Source organism: Caloenas nicobarica, chromosome 1 (genome assembly GCF_036013445.1).
Source record: "Caloenas nicobarica isolate bCalNic1 chromosome 1, bCalNic1.hap1, whole genome shotgun sequence".
In the NCBI taxonomy this organism is placed as follows: Eukaryota; Metazoa; Chordata; class Aves; order Columbiformes; family Columbidae; genus Caloenas; species Caloenas nicobarica.
Window position 1 is genome coordinate 194,888,022 of NC_088245.1, and position 8,421 is coordinate 194,896,442.

The following is an 8,421-nucleotide window of genomic DNA, read 5'->3' on the forward strand; positions in this document are numbered from 1 at the left end:
TTTTGGTTTTGTTTTGTTTTGTTTGGGTTTTTTATCTTTTTTTTTTCTTTCCTGGAATGGAGAACAAAGGTAATAAACCCCCGATGAATTTGGTACATAAGGAAGACAGTAGCAGTTGTAGATCCACTGCATGCAAGAGAAGAGAGAGAGGACTCAGAAGCATAGAGATGAGCTCATGCAGATTTGGAGGCCTGCCTTTAGCAGGTCACCACTCCTAACTGACTGCTTGTGTCCTCCCAGTGGAGACAGCAGAAAAGGAGCATTGGGGTGCTCAGGTCAGCACTACCGCACAGAAAAATGGGTTATGAAGATGCCAGACTTGGCACAAAAGTGGCTGAGACTTTGTTGGAGGTCCCTTTCAGAGGACTCTTTCAAAGAGGTGGAACAGACAGTTAGAGGTCCTAATTTTCTTAAGCTAGCACAGCAATATACAGAAGTGCTTTGTCAGCACTTTTAAGTAAAAAGCGCCACTGCTGAATGACATCTTTGCATCCTCGTGAGTGAAGTCAGTATCTACTATAGATAAATATGAATATGTGAGGAGGATTGTTAATAAATTTGAGGTTTATCAAGTCTGAATATTTCTTGAAGAAATTGTTTTGTGTTTGATATTCGAATATAATGAAACTTTCCTGTATCTTTGCTATTTATGTCTTCACAGAAGGGGAAGGATTGAAGAAAATGAAGGACACTATAGTACCACTCATTCACAGCTAATTATAATTGTATTGAAGAGTCAATACATCCCCTTACCACATAACTGAAAAATTTACCTTATACATTCCTGTTGTTTCAAACCATGAATGCTCAGCAATGTAGCTAGCTTGTATATCCCTCAGGAGGTTTTAAATGACAGCCCGTGAAACACCGTGCAAAGGGATGGCTTTCCTTCCCTACCAGTTAGAGGAAAATAAACCCAAACTGACATTTTGAAGTTTGCTGCATTTTCTTCTTCTTCCCTCTCCATATGTGTATGTATTAGCCATAAGCTCATGCAGGAGTTAATCTGTCTTGATGGAGTTATTTTTACATTTGAAGTATACTGACATAAGTGGGAGACAACACAAGAATGAGAGAAAAGAAGGTCTTTTACACAGCTGTAAAGAATGAATGAAAATCAGTCTGTTCTGGCTGGATGGGTTAAGTATATTATCTGCTGAACTTGTTGGGTATACTGAAGACTGGATAACTTTTGTTGAGTTTGAAAGACTATTATTTATTTTGTAAAAAATATTGCTTTATAAGACATTGCAATTCTGTAAAAAATATGTTACAGCATTGTTTTTATCTACAGATGTTAGCTATTTTATAAGGCAATAAAGTTTACAGCTGAGATCACATTTAAACTCATATTTGTAATATTCTCTGGCTTGCTTTTTGAACTTTTTTGACAGACATGTGGCTCGTCCTTTGTGAATGCTTTCAGGTAGGGGAAGTGGGGCCATTAGTCATAATTACCTACATTCCTTAAGTTCCTTGTATACAAAGAACAAGAAAAGTACAATTGCACGTTGACTCTAGAGGGACTGGAGAGGGCAAAGGAACTCAAATAACGCCTTATCTAAAAAGGTCAGAGCCTCTCCTTTGATGTGGGTTTGCCCCTGCAGAATCAGCTAGAAATGTTTTTGGGGATTCCTGCAAGGCTTCGCCATAGCTCTGCCATCCTCAGTACAGGAAAACTCCACCTTAAGTAATAACAGCCCATGCACAGTCCCTTTACAAAATGAAAGGGTCTTTTATAATATCACAGCTGCATATGCATATATGCAATAAGTTGCTGTTGGGAGTTGTGACTGCAGTGTGTGTGGGCATCCTGAGATAACATCCATCCAGGTAACAGCAAGCTCGGGCAGCCAAATCAGTGAGTCTTTAGTGGTGCTGGCTTTACAGTAGGCTATATAAAGATACATGGATACTTGGTTTTCTAGATTTTCCTGAAATCAGTGCTGCTACACCTTTACTCATGTTGCTCCCCAAACTAGAGAACTTAAAGCTATCCGGGCTCTGCTTATATAGGCTATGATTGCACCTTGCTGCAGTGAAAGCACACCTAGCGCTGCAAAAAGTAGTGAATTGAAGTTTTAAAAAGAGAAGTAAATAGTCTTCATTCTGTGTGTAGCACAGCCGTGAAAACACTTTTTAATGTCTCTGTTGGCTTTAGACAATGCTATTGTTCAACGTTATCTGGCAGAAGACTTAGATCCACCCCTTCTCTTTCTGGCAGCTGCAAAGAACCTTACATGTATCAGTGAATTGGTGTAGTGGACAGAAATGCTCTGAGAAATTTAGAGGACACAGCCCACAAAGGCTTTTCCTCTATTTCCAGCTGAACCATTTCTACCCATAGAGTGAAGACTGCTACAGACGTTGCGGAGACCCATTTCCTCTTCTTGCCATGTCACGGGTAGGACCAGCTTTAATGGCTACGAGTTGTCCTGTGTAAAGTGCCCGTATTTCTATTTAATGCTTGTGGTGTGTCCTCCATGTAATTGAAAATCCCTTGTAACTGTTAATCACATTTAATGTGTCAAATTGCTGCTGCTGCTGCAGTTTTATTTAACAGGGACAACTTATAGTAACTGTAATGGTTTAAGTCTCTTTGAAGCCAGTGGCTTGGGCATTTCAACGTATTACATTAACAGCTGAAACAGAATAATCTTCACAGTGCATGCTCCTAGGTTACAGCATTATGACATACTTTGGCTCACATGATTTTGTTTTTTTCAAGTTTACATTGACAATGGGCATGAGCAGCTTAGCTGACACACAGCAACTTCTTTCATCTCTCAGCCCCTAGTGTAATGAGATCCTTCTTTTAAGTAGAAAAATAAAAACAAAAGAAAAATAATTTGGTTTTGGTCAACTATCTGAAAGAATAGAAAGCATCTTACAGATATTCCTCAGTATGAAGAACAGCGAGGATATACAGGAGAGTATATGTTTTGACAACAGGTACAATAGACACACTGAATCATAGAATATCTCAAGTTGGAAGGGACCCATAAGGATCATCGAGTCCAACTCCCTGCTGCTCACAGGACCACCTAAAACTAAACAACATGACTAAGAGCATTATCCAGATGCTCCTTGAACTCTCACAAGCTTGGTGTCACAACTGCTTCCCTGGGGAGCCTGTCCCAGTGACTGTCCACCCTCTCAGTGAAGAACAAAAAAAGAGACCAAAAAAGAAAGTCTGAAGCAACTCTAAATAAGTAGCAGAAAGCCAGAACAGAATAAAGAACACTGCAGTACAGCACTGCAGAAAAAAGATGTGGTAACAAGCTTTCAGGCCAAGGATGAATTGGTGCTGGATTTGCAACTCTACTTCCCATTGCTTGAATGATGTCATGTCAGGGAGCAAAGGCCTTGCTCATTTTTTCTATTAATAAAACACCCAGATCTACTTAATAAATTCTTTACCTGAAAAAAGTGTGCAACTGTCAAAACTAGCTAGTAGATATAGCAATATATAAATATTATATGTTGATAATAATATGAAGTATATTCCTTTTTTGATATCTGGGAACGATTTTCAGTACAATAGGGAAAAAGGGAACAAAGGAGTCTCCTTGTATGATGATGGTTTTGTTATTTTTACGAATAGCATAGAAGGTGGAGACATAGTGCATTACATAAGGGATAATGAGTTTCAAAATGTACTTCTTAAAGCTGCCTTACTGGCCTTTTTGTCCTTTTTACTTGAAAAAAAAAAAAAGAAGGAAAAAAATGGATATTTGAAAACTCCATTACTTGCAAAAGCAAATACAATCTCTGCAAAGTCTAGACTTGTTTGATTTTGCTGAAGGACTTGTGTTTTCAACATTTCCCAGCAAATTATACTGCGAACTCTCCCACTCTACTCACAGTGCTAGGACTACTGAGTTTTCTTTGAAGAGTTCCTTTCTCTGACTTCTCATTATTCACTGCATGTAAACAGGTGATAACTAAAAAACCCCTCATGCCAAATTCTTAGTAGTCTGACATTTCCTTTCTCTTTCAATTGGTCTTCATATGCCCTGAAGTATACAGGGTCCTACTGAGGTGACACAGCCCACTGCCTCCTGCCTGACACTGGCTGGGGTCAGATGCTTCAAAAGACAATACAAAATCCTGTACCAGCTCATGGTGGAAAAAAACCAGCACATAAAAATCCTCACCAAAATTCCTGAAAGCCACAAGTTGACTTGTGCTTTACATCCAAACAGTTTTATAATTCATAGATAAAACGTTCAATTCTATCTGGTGTAGAATCTCTAGATATTTTCATTAAATGCAGGAATTATGTCTAGGGGCTTCTTGTGTAAAAATGCACTTGCTCTAACAAAAGATATAGTATGTTGTATGTTCTCACTTAATTTTGATCACTCAGGTTTTTTTATTATTATTTTTTTAAAAAATCCCCTGCAAAATGTAATAAAATTAGAAATTCTTACTTGGATTAAATGCTTCTCTTTACAAATAAGAGCCAGTGATGGACATAGGCTGAAAACCAAAAAAATGAAGATGCTTATATTTATTACTCAGGTTACAAAATTTTAACACTGAACAAACAACACAGATGTTGGAAAATAAGATACATATAAGCGTTTTAAATTTAATGACTTAAGACATTTAAAAGTATTTAAGTTACAAAAGTTAGAAAACACAGGGAATTTTTAATTTTCATTTTTTTGTTGCCACATATGCTGATTGAAGTAAATAGAACTATTCACTTTACTGGAAAGAAACTTTTTATTTACCTGCTTTAAATTGTAGATTTCCTGATGTAAATTTTTACTTCAAAGTATTATGTGCTCAGTATACTGAAGCACATTTTCACTTGTTTCCCAGTAAGTAACTGCTCCTCTCAGTAGGAGGGCAAAATAGAAGGTGCCATGAGCAGAATTAGAGGGCTCTTCAATTAGTATGAATGCTCAGGCCCGTTCCCATATTTTAAATCTTGTACTTCCTGATGGTTTTCAAAGTCTATTTTGTTCTGCCCACCCGTAGTGCAACTTGAGCTCTTACTAGCTGTAATTTCTGAGTATTACAATTGATTTGTGTGATTTATGTTCTCTAAGTGCTGCTGTTAGCTGTCATTTGTCTGGCAGGAATTTGTAGCCACCTGTTGTGGCGTAAATACTGTTTTCTACAGTATCTTATGCTATGCAGCCTTATCTAAGCTGAAGATGTGTCATGGTTCCATGTTTTATCTTTTTATTTTAATTTACTATTCCAAGTCTCGTGCCAAAATAATTTCCTGAAACTTGTGTCTATCTTGATACAGACAACTGTAGTTCTCTTTTACATGTAGCCTCCCTCTTTTGCATGCATATATAACTTCATAGAAGGTGGAAGTGCATATAATCTGATGTAGTTGTTCCACACATACACCTACCTTTTAAGAATATTTTATATGCACGGGCAGATGCCCTAAGATCAGAAGTCTTAAGCAGGTTTTTCTGGGTGATCAAAATGCCCTAGATTTCTTCTTCCCATGGTAAAACTCATATGAGATATTCTTGGTTAGGGTATGTGTATGAAAATCTCCTTTAAAAGTCCGTGAAGGTGAATAATACTTTGTTTGCCATTCTATTAGCTCAGAGACTCCCCCTTGAGCTGGGCAGATGCCCCATATCTTCCCTGGTTCATTGAGAATCTCTTCGGTCCCCACCATTTATGTTTATTCCAGGTTCCAGCCGAGTGCTGACCCTGCAGTACCTGCAGAAATGTGCCAGCTAGCTCAGGGACTAGAAGCCGTCTGAATGTGCAGCTTGGTGCAGGGAGCAGGACAAACTGGCCAGGACTGAGCACCGTGCTATCTTCCTGTGTCGGGGTCCAAAGAAGTCATCTGCAAGCAAGACAGGTTATGATGATTTTGCAGTCTGCAGTGCCAGTGTACCACTGTCTGCTGAGACATAAGGCATAAGGGCATCCTGGCTCTGTGCAAAGGACAAAGACCTGCAGTTCTGGTGCATCTTTTGGGGGGACGCTTCTTGGCCTGTGGAGGAAGCCCAGCATGTTCCCTTAGACCTGACGTTTGCTGTGTCAGCCCTGCCTTCTGCCATCTGTGACACCTTCTGGGGGTGCCTGGGAGAGGGGTTAGTGGCAGAGATGCCCTCAAATGTCTCTTTTGCAGAGGAGGCAGCAAATTCTTTGGGTGTGGGGTGATGAGGTCCACATGTGAGGAGTTCCTGAAGGCATTGAGGTGGGCCAATAGTTTAAGCATTGTAGGAGATCATATTCATTTACTGAGATCTTGGCTAGCCTGATATTTGTAGTGGTTTCATTTCTCTTGCACTTTCCCACCCTACCAAGGAGTAGTGATTAAGAACTACTTTTTAGTTGATTACTTTTTAATTTTACTGCTTTAAGTGGTGAAAGTGGATAAGATACATGAAATATACTGCTTGCACTTTATGGCTACTCAGGTCTCTAGAGCTGCACTAAAGCCAAAAGGATCGGGACCAAAAATGACATAGAATCATAGAATCATTTAGGTTGGAAGAGACGCTCGAGATCATCGAGGCCAACTGTTAATCTAACACTGGCACTAAACCATGTCCCTAAGAACTTCATCTATGCATCCTTTAAACACCTCCAGGGACGGTGACTCCACCACTTCCCTGGGCAGCCTGTTCCAATGCCCGACAACCCTATCCATGAAGAATTTTTTCCTAATATCCAATCTAAACCTCCCCTGGCACAACTTAAGGCCATTTCCACTTGCCCTATCACTTGTTACTTGGGAGACCAGCACCCTCCATGCTATGCCCTCCTGTCAGGTAGTTGCAGACAGCAATAAGGTCTCCCCTCAGCCTCCTTTTCTCCAGGCTGAACAGCCCCGGTTCCCTCAGCCGCTCCTCATCAGACTTGTGCTCCGGACATCTGCCCTTTGAAACCAGATTTGATTAAACACTTCTATATGTCTCATAGCCTGCGGTGGGAAAGCTTGTAGGCTTTCAGCTGGGACTTGCCGGCAATGCAGATGCAGTTCTTCTGCCAAGACTGTAGCACAGGGCTGTCAGTAGGGCTGTCCTGGCATGGGACAGCTGGACAACGTGGCCTTTGGCTGCAGGAGGAGGTGAACAGGCAGGAGATGGGGAGGCCAACACCAGCAGGAAATGTAACACCAACTTCTGTGCTCTGCACTCCCCCAAATTAGGGCAGGACAAATGAATTCCCATTGCAGTGTTATCAACCTCATCCTCTGAACTACCCCTGAAGCTTCCCCTGCTCTACAGATCTCAGAGGATGTAGTAAGTGTCATATGGCCTTTGATCCTGTGAAGATTTTAAATGCTTATAGGAAAAGCATAACCACCTGGATGGCGAGTCCTTAGAATACTTTTACATAAAGGAATAAAAAGCTATCTCGTTGTGACTTCTTCAAAAGCACTACCAACACTTCTTCCTTTTGATCATATTTTAATAACACCGCATGTCACCTGTTTCACTGCTCTAAGGGATCCCCTGTGTAAATGATTTTTATTTCGTTCAGTGGTTGACAGAAATATCAAGTCTGTTCGAAGAAAAATATTCCTGAGACATTCTGTGCCTGCACAACTTCCTTGAAAGCAGCATTTTTTAGTCTGGGACAGTAACATTTCAAAATTGCCTGTGTACACACTAGCAAATGCACATGTGCACATACAGACATGTGCACATACAGACGTGTGCATGCTTGCAGAAAAAATGCCATGTCACAGAATATTACTATGATTTCTTTCACTGCACATTTGTCACATTGTTCTGTTTATCTATTTTTATGCCAATTTCAAAAAGGAAAAAGTTCTGTCTGGTTTTTTTTTTCATTATTATGAATTGTTATTATTATTTTTTTAATTAATCTGCTGGAAAGGCTTGGAAAAACATGAAGAATGACAGTGGAAATTAATGTTATGGTAAGTGAGCACACTGATTGTGAGATGCAACCAGTTAACAGAAGAGAGCGAAACTATTTCCAAAGTAACGAAAGTACTGAAATGTAGAATAATTATCGTAGAAGGAGAGCACACATCCTTTTTGGAAGAAAAATAGCAAAGAGAGCCAATTTGTTTTGTCTGGCATGCAAACAGCAGACAGAGCTTTCCAATTAAATATAAAAGTAATTTGCTTTGAATTGGTGAACCTTTTTAGGTGAGGATTCTCAGGTAGTTTTACAAAGAAGTAGGTCAGAATTATTATCGTAAGAACAACAAAGGAGGACAAAACCCCCTCGTATCAAAAATATCCATTCAAAATCTGTTGGCAGACACTAAAAACAAGACCAGATGTGTAGATGCAGAGGAATTTCTATATCCTTGCTGGGGTGGTAATTTATGGAGACGATTTGTTGTGGAATCCACCTCTTGCTGCAGAATTGTTGTCTCCATTCCGAGGGTGTGCCCACACTTGTGAAGCTACTGGAATTTATTGAAATAATTATTCCAGAATAATTTGG